The sequence below is a fragment of the Argopecten irradians genome, chromosome 9, assembly GCF_041381155.1.
Source record: "Argopecten irradians isolate NY chromosome 9, Ai_NY, whole genome shotgun sequence".
Taxonomy (NCBI): domain Eukaryota; kingdom Metazoa; phylum Mollusca; class Bivalvia; order Pectinida; family Pectinidae; genus Argopecten; species Argopecten irradians.
Genome location: NC_091142.1, coordinates 111,706 through 118,661, shown reverse-complemented (window position 1 = coordinate 118,661; position 6,956 = coordinate 111,706). Strand labels below are relative to the sequence as shown.

General features: G+C 39.5%; 1 pseudogene; it reads right to left on the bottom strand.

Moving 5' to 3' along the window:
- The window catches only part of LOC138331073 (PR domain zinc finger protein 14-like), a 47,587-nt pseudogene extending 42,451 nt beyond the window's left edge, over positions 1-5,136 (bottom strand).
- Between the last annotated feature and the right edge of the window lie 1,820 nt (positions 5,137-6,956).

Here is a 6,956-nt window from a genome sequence, read left to right as displayed (position 1 = left end):
CAAGTATACAAAATTCACACTTAATATTATCCATGTACACTTAATATTACCAAGTACCAAGTTTTAAAAACAATCACTTGTGTTGTACATGACCGTATTAATCATTGGAATATAAACATGTATTTGACCAAATTCCAGAGTTTCGCGAAGACAACCATTACATCATTTGTCTTTCTATAAGAAATTGACAAACCAACCAAATGGAAAAAAAAATTACTAAATTGAACTACAACTGTCGAATAACTGATAAATTGTAATTTGAGAATACTAGTCTTCATTGTACATATATGCAAAAATACACCAACCTCATAGAAATCATTCAGAACCATAATAAAGCTTAAGAACATTGAGAAAAAAAAATGCAATTATGTCACAATGCATTTTGCAATGATCAACCCACTATGTGTTATAGGTTTAGTTGAACAAAAATACATATAATATCAACATGTATACAGATACATGTATAAGTGTCATCAATGATAATTCAAATAGAACATATTGCATTCATAACCATATAGCTGCAAATAGCATATATCATAATTTGAACAAGAAATGTGTAGTCTATCATATAGTCTAGGGAAATCTGGAGTTTCATCACAACAAATATACTTAGAAAGCATCAATTGCAAGTAGTAGGACGTATGTATAGCTGCGGTGTTCACAACTTTTTGCAATACTTAGTCATTTAAGTCATAGATACAAGGTAACCAACCCCGCACGCATTTATGGGGTCAGGCACCCCCCGCTGAAAAATGGAGCTAAGTATACTGTTCATTCCAACCTTTTTCCTCGCCGACCTATTCACCTTTTTGACTTTGTAAATCGTTGTCTGTTACTTGCTTGTAAAACATTCTCGCGAAGAGAAAATTCACATTATATTCTGTCATTCACTGGCAGTAACGCATTGAGGTTTTCCGAACAATTACGACGAGAGTCTGAGCTAATGGGTAGGCAATTTCCGTGAACTCACTACGTCGAGGGGGGGGGGGGGGGGGGGGGGGGGGGGGAGTAGGGGTCCCTATTTTGAAGCACTTATCTGTTGCCTACATTTTCAGTTAGCTGATATTTTGTCCTCCGTTTTGGAATTCCTGTCGACAATGAGTAGTTCTGTGTTGCTACATAGATTTCTTTTCCTCGGTGAGAACTTTGCCAAGAATGTAAGGAATGGGGAAGTGGATGTGGTTTCTCGGACAAAAGCCATCTTTAAGCCTTTCCACATGTACGAGTGTACCTAGTCCCTTCCCAGAATTTGGCGTGGCGAAGCTTCACTGTATGGTCAGAACACAGGCTATTGAACAACAAAAGGGCCATCATATTTATCCTGTAATTTCCTTCCAGGACCAGTTGGGGGTCAGCAGAGACGATATACATAATCTCCCTGGCTTAAGACACAATTGTTTGACTCCTTTGTTCATGCGATCCAACATTGTTCTTTCGATTTTATTTACAGATACCATCATATTTTTCCTGATGTCCTGTAAACGTTCAAGAAATTTACTCAAATAAGCCGTTATGTCCTCAGGCATTGTAGAAAGGTCGATTCTGTTGATGGTGCCAATGGAAACCGAGGTCTGGTACCAAATACGACTTCAAATTGGCGAGTAACCAGTGCTAGCATTCACTGCAGAGTTCATAGCAAAATATAGCACCTGCCACATATTCGTCCCAAGAGCGATTGTCAGTCCTGCATAAGGGTTGATATTTTCTCGGCCTATTGGTGGGAAGCATGCGTTCGTTCACAAGCGCCTAGACAATGAATGCACATAAGGTGGGGTGAAATTCTTGATGTAAACCTAAAAGCTTACAAACTGTTCTTGTTACTTGTGCCGTAAAACTCTGTTCCCATTGTCTGTGACTAGAGTCTCACATACACCATAATGTGATAAACATGTTGTACAAAGCTGTAGCTACCGACATCGTGCATCTTTACCTGCAATTGGTTCAGCCACTAGAAACTTGCTATACATATCTACAGCAGTGTGAAATGTAAGAATTGCCTTTGTTACTAATTGGCAAGGGTCCAAACAGATCTGCTTCCCAGACTTGAAATGGTGCTTGAGGTGAGGGAAAAGCTGAAATGCTGTTGTTAATCCTACGTTGTGTGTGAGCTTCCGTTGCTGACATTCTTGACATGACCGTACATAGTTTGGAATGATCGTGATGCATTTGTTTGAAGAAATAGTGTTTCTTTCACCTTATCCAATGTATTCTTGAATACCTCCATGACCCGCAAGGGATGAGTCGTGGTGGGTAAAGATTAAGGATAGTCATTTTGTAGCACATCTGGAACAACTAATTGATACGTTTGGAGCTGTTTCGCACGCTGAGACTTAGGTACACGTGAATGAAGCAAAACATTGTTAACTAAAATATAGTCACTAGATTCCAACAATATCTGACGAGCTAACTTCTGAGATGATGGAAGTGTACCCTCCTGTAAATACACCAGAAGTGGTTTTAACTTCTTATCCAAATGTTGAAACTCTCCTATCTGTTGATCTGTCATGTTGAGCTTTGACGCCAAATCAAGAACTTGTTGAGTAGTTTTCCTCCGACGTATTACCTACATCCGATCTCAAAAGTCTCCTGATCACTGATACTGTGTGTACCATCAACACTGTCCGTATTGTCTATCGATACATTTGTGTCCTTCGAAATAGAAGTCTCAACTGGTTCTTGATGTATTATTTGTGAATGTTTCGTTTTCACTAGTTGAGTCGTCAATTTCTGTAGTTTTGTCACACCATGATTTAGCAATTATCTTCAATTTCTGTACTCATGCTGAATGTGTTGTTCTTTAGATTCACATCTGTGGGAGTAGCTACTTTAATGTTGTCCACAGACTCTGTTAATGATGATGTTGAGAAGAATGTAAGATAGGTGAATCATGGGTATGTGACCTTTGGCACTGACAGAACCATTTGGGTCTAATTTTGCATTGTTCAATATTTCCTCACGTTCTGATTCAGTCACAGTTTTGAAGTCGACGTTCCCATGCAAGTCAAGCTAAATTTGCGCAATTTCTTCGGACTTGTCAATATCCCATGTTTTTCTATGCACGTAACTCTTTCTAATGTTCATGTGTAGGTCCAATATTTACATTATTTACACTCCGTTTGTGTAGACGTTTTACACAAGATTGTTCAATGATCCTCAGAACACTCATCTGTATCTCCATCATATCCCACCGTCAATGTCTGTGTCCAATACCACTGGTATAACCGACATATTTACAGAGTTTGTGCTGTGACCTTTAATATCATCCCTATTCACCACATTACTTCCGGTAGTAGAGACTAGAGCATTATTACTCTCTGCGTTTCCTAACAAATCGGCGATTTGCTGTCCATTTGGAAGTTGAATGTGTCCAGTTGAGTCTTGAACATATGGGAAGTGTGGATCTTCCTCATCAGGACTTTCAAAACTCACGTTGTCCGTTTGTTTCATGCAGCGCGATAAAGCGTCAGCTACTATCATTTGTGATGCTGGCTTGTATTTAATGTCAAAATTAAATTGTTGGAGAATTGTCAGCCAACGCTCATATATGGCTCCTTTTCATTTTCTGTTGAAAAAGGGGGCGTAATGCTTGGTGATCACCAATTTCACTCTACCACAAAATGGTTCCCTCTTAAGTATGAAGCGCAGTCCAAAACAGCTGTTGTCATACCCAACAACTCAAGTTTCGTTGGTCCATAAGAGTGTTGCCATTTAGACAAAGCTTTGGATCCGAACCGTATCACCCGTGGATTTTCTGTATCATTCTCACTGTGGTACTGATACAACATGTATCCAATGCCTTGACTAGATGTGTCCACCGCAAGGCGAAATTGTTTGTTGAAATCAGGAAAAGCCAGTACTGGTGATTTGAGCAACAGGTTCTTCAACTCTTCAAATGCTGATTGATAGTTCGTTTGACCAGGTGTACTTCACATCTCTTTTTGAGAAGATGATGGAGAGGTGAGGCTATAGCGCTGAAGTTGGGAATAAATTTCCGAAACCAACCTATCATTCCTAGAAAGCGACGAAGTGATTTAATGTCTGTTGGCAGGGGGGTACGATTCTATGGCTGCAACACGATCTGGAGGGGGGTGACACACACCAGAAGATGAAATCAAATGACCTACAAAACACAACTTCCTGTTTGGCAAAGCAGCATTTCCGTGGACCTAACTTTAGTCCGGCTTTACGAAAGCGACTAAATACCTCCTCCAAGTCAGCCATATGTTGCTCAAAGGTCTCTGAAGTTATAACAACGTCATCCAAGTAACATAAAGCTGCTCGAAATGTTTAAAAACCACTTAACACTTTGTCCATCAAATGTTGAAAATGAATTGGGAGAAGTGCGTAAATCCCATAGGAAGTCTCAAGAATTTGTAAGTTCCAAAACACGTATTAAACGCAGTGTATATTTGGTCGATTCTGGTGAAATTCCCATTTGGAAAAATCCAGACGACAAATCAATTGACGTAAAGAAGTTTGGTATCCGGTCTGTGAACGATTCAGTTAATTCTTGTAAATCAGGAATTGTATAGCGAAATTCCTCCATCTGTGAATTAAAGAAAGCGAAAATCACAGCAGAAACGATACGACCGTGTAAGGCTTCTTCCTTAGTCATGGTCGAGTTGTGCCCCTTAGTTTGCCTATTAGTTTTAGAAACTAACACTACAGGACTTGTGATAGGTAAGTCCCTCACTATCACTTACAGGAGATATGATACCTTTGTCTTGTCAGTTTCATCTAACTGATGTCTTAAAACCTCGCGCTTGTCTGGGGATAAGCGATGTGCTCTCTGATGAGAAGTCTTTGCATCCGGTTTTAACTTTATGGTATGTTTCACGACATTGGTAAATCCTAAATCTGGATTACTCACTTGGTTACAAACAAAATCTTTATGTTTATTACAAAAAATTCTGCAATATTTCACTCTTTCTGCTCACTGCTCAAAGTGTCATTACACAAATCAAAATTGTCAATAAAATCAACAAAATCATCAAAATCATTCTGTACATTGTTTAAATTTCCATCACATTTAGAGTTTTGCGTACTTTCACCACTGTGTAGTTGCACATTAGCACACATTTTATCATCATGCACGGAGTCTGTTTTCTTTGATTCACTACATACCAAAAACACCATGTGTACTATCGAGTAGTGTCAATTTAGCTAAATTGTTTACCTCAGTACTACAGTTACAACAGAACCTGAACAGGGTTAAGAATGTAACTTTCACACTTGGAACCATATGATTTATGTCAACAGTTACAACAGCCTATAGCCATTCAATGAGGCCGGACTTTTTGATACATGAGAACCTACAGTACATACACCTTGGGTTCCAAAACCCAGTACCCTCAGATACTTTGCCCCATATAAATTGCCTCACTATTGGGGCAATATTTTTGCAGTTTGGTTTTGTTTACATTATGACATTAAACTTTGTTGATTTCACACATTTTCCAGAAAAATCTAAAACAATTTTGTTTGCTTTCAAATAATCTGTACCCAAAATAAGTGGGTGTGATACTTGGTCAATAATATACACAGTAATTTGTTCGTCGACCTTGTGTTATGTACATTAACCTTGACCTTGGCCTGACCTTCAATACTAACAACCTGGTTGTTGGCCAATTTCACAGTTTCAATGTGTTGAAACCAAAAATTTCATTTTTAAGATGATTTGGAATTTTCTCGTACAAATACCTTGAAATTAGGTTAATTGAAACTGCCAGAATCTAACAATGCTGACACCTATCACCCGTCCAAATTACCAATACTAATAGGCATAAACAAAAAGTGTGAAAAAAGTAGTCCTTGATCAATCATATCATAACTGAATCCAAGTCATCAGTGTCTGTATGAAATATGTTCACTATCATGTCCCATGAACACCTCGTTACAATCATGACGCGTAGAGTTATTCCCAGACGATAGCGTCTGTACTTGAAGTTCGCCTGGGATGATTCAGTTTTCCGCAGAACACTCACGGAGCGATATGTCCGAATTTTTCACACATCTGACACATTTTACTTCCGGTTTTACTTGAGCCTTTAAAACCATTCCACTTGCATGAGGATTTTTGGCATGTCCTTGTCCACTTTACACTTGAGTTTCAACATGTAAATGTCTGTTATCCCTCTGCTGTGACGGCTGGGGACAGTGACAACAGCGATGAGAGTGTTTGCCTCCAATGCTTCCATCCTATTCTCCAAGGATCTCTTGAGAAACTGCTGGTACGAGATGGTCTCAGCAGCTTGCACCATGGCGGTGCTGTATACAGTTGCTACAGTTGGTACAGGTTGCTGGCACTGTTTGAGCAGGGGGATATATGGCGAGAACATTGGTGTGTATCTAGTTTATATGCCTCTCCCCGATTCTTGGCCTGAGTACAAGGCCTCATTGAGAGAAAGTCGTGTCTACCCGTCCACGTACATGATAATGTCAGTTGATGTGGTGTAGTCCCATCCAATAAATCTATTCATAATCTCCACATCCGATTTCTGTAACCTTTTGCCCTTTCTGTATCTAAGATGTGAGTGGAAATCTTCAATAGGTTCTTACCCCTCCTTCCAACATTGTAGTATGTAAAAAGTTCAGAATCAGCAATAATCTGGGGTGTTGAGACTGGGCGCTATCTGTAGATAGGGGTAATGTTCTGCCTTCAACGCCCTAGACGGTAAACTCCGAGCAATGTCATAACTTGTTTGACGCCGGTGGATAATTGATAATAAAACCTACGGTGAGAGGCGGGCCAGCTAAATGCAGTTTGAAACCCGCAACAACAATCTTGTACATCCTCTTCCCTCTAGTCGCGATCGTAACACAACATACAGAGTAGAATTCCATGGATGAACTTAAACGAGGTATCCTCAGGTGCCATAGAGCCATGTAAGAAAAGTTTTGAACTTAGTCTGGTGGCAAACATATGTGGAAATACCGCCAATACCCGGTAATCCTAT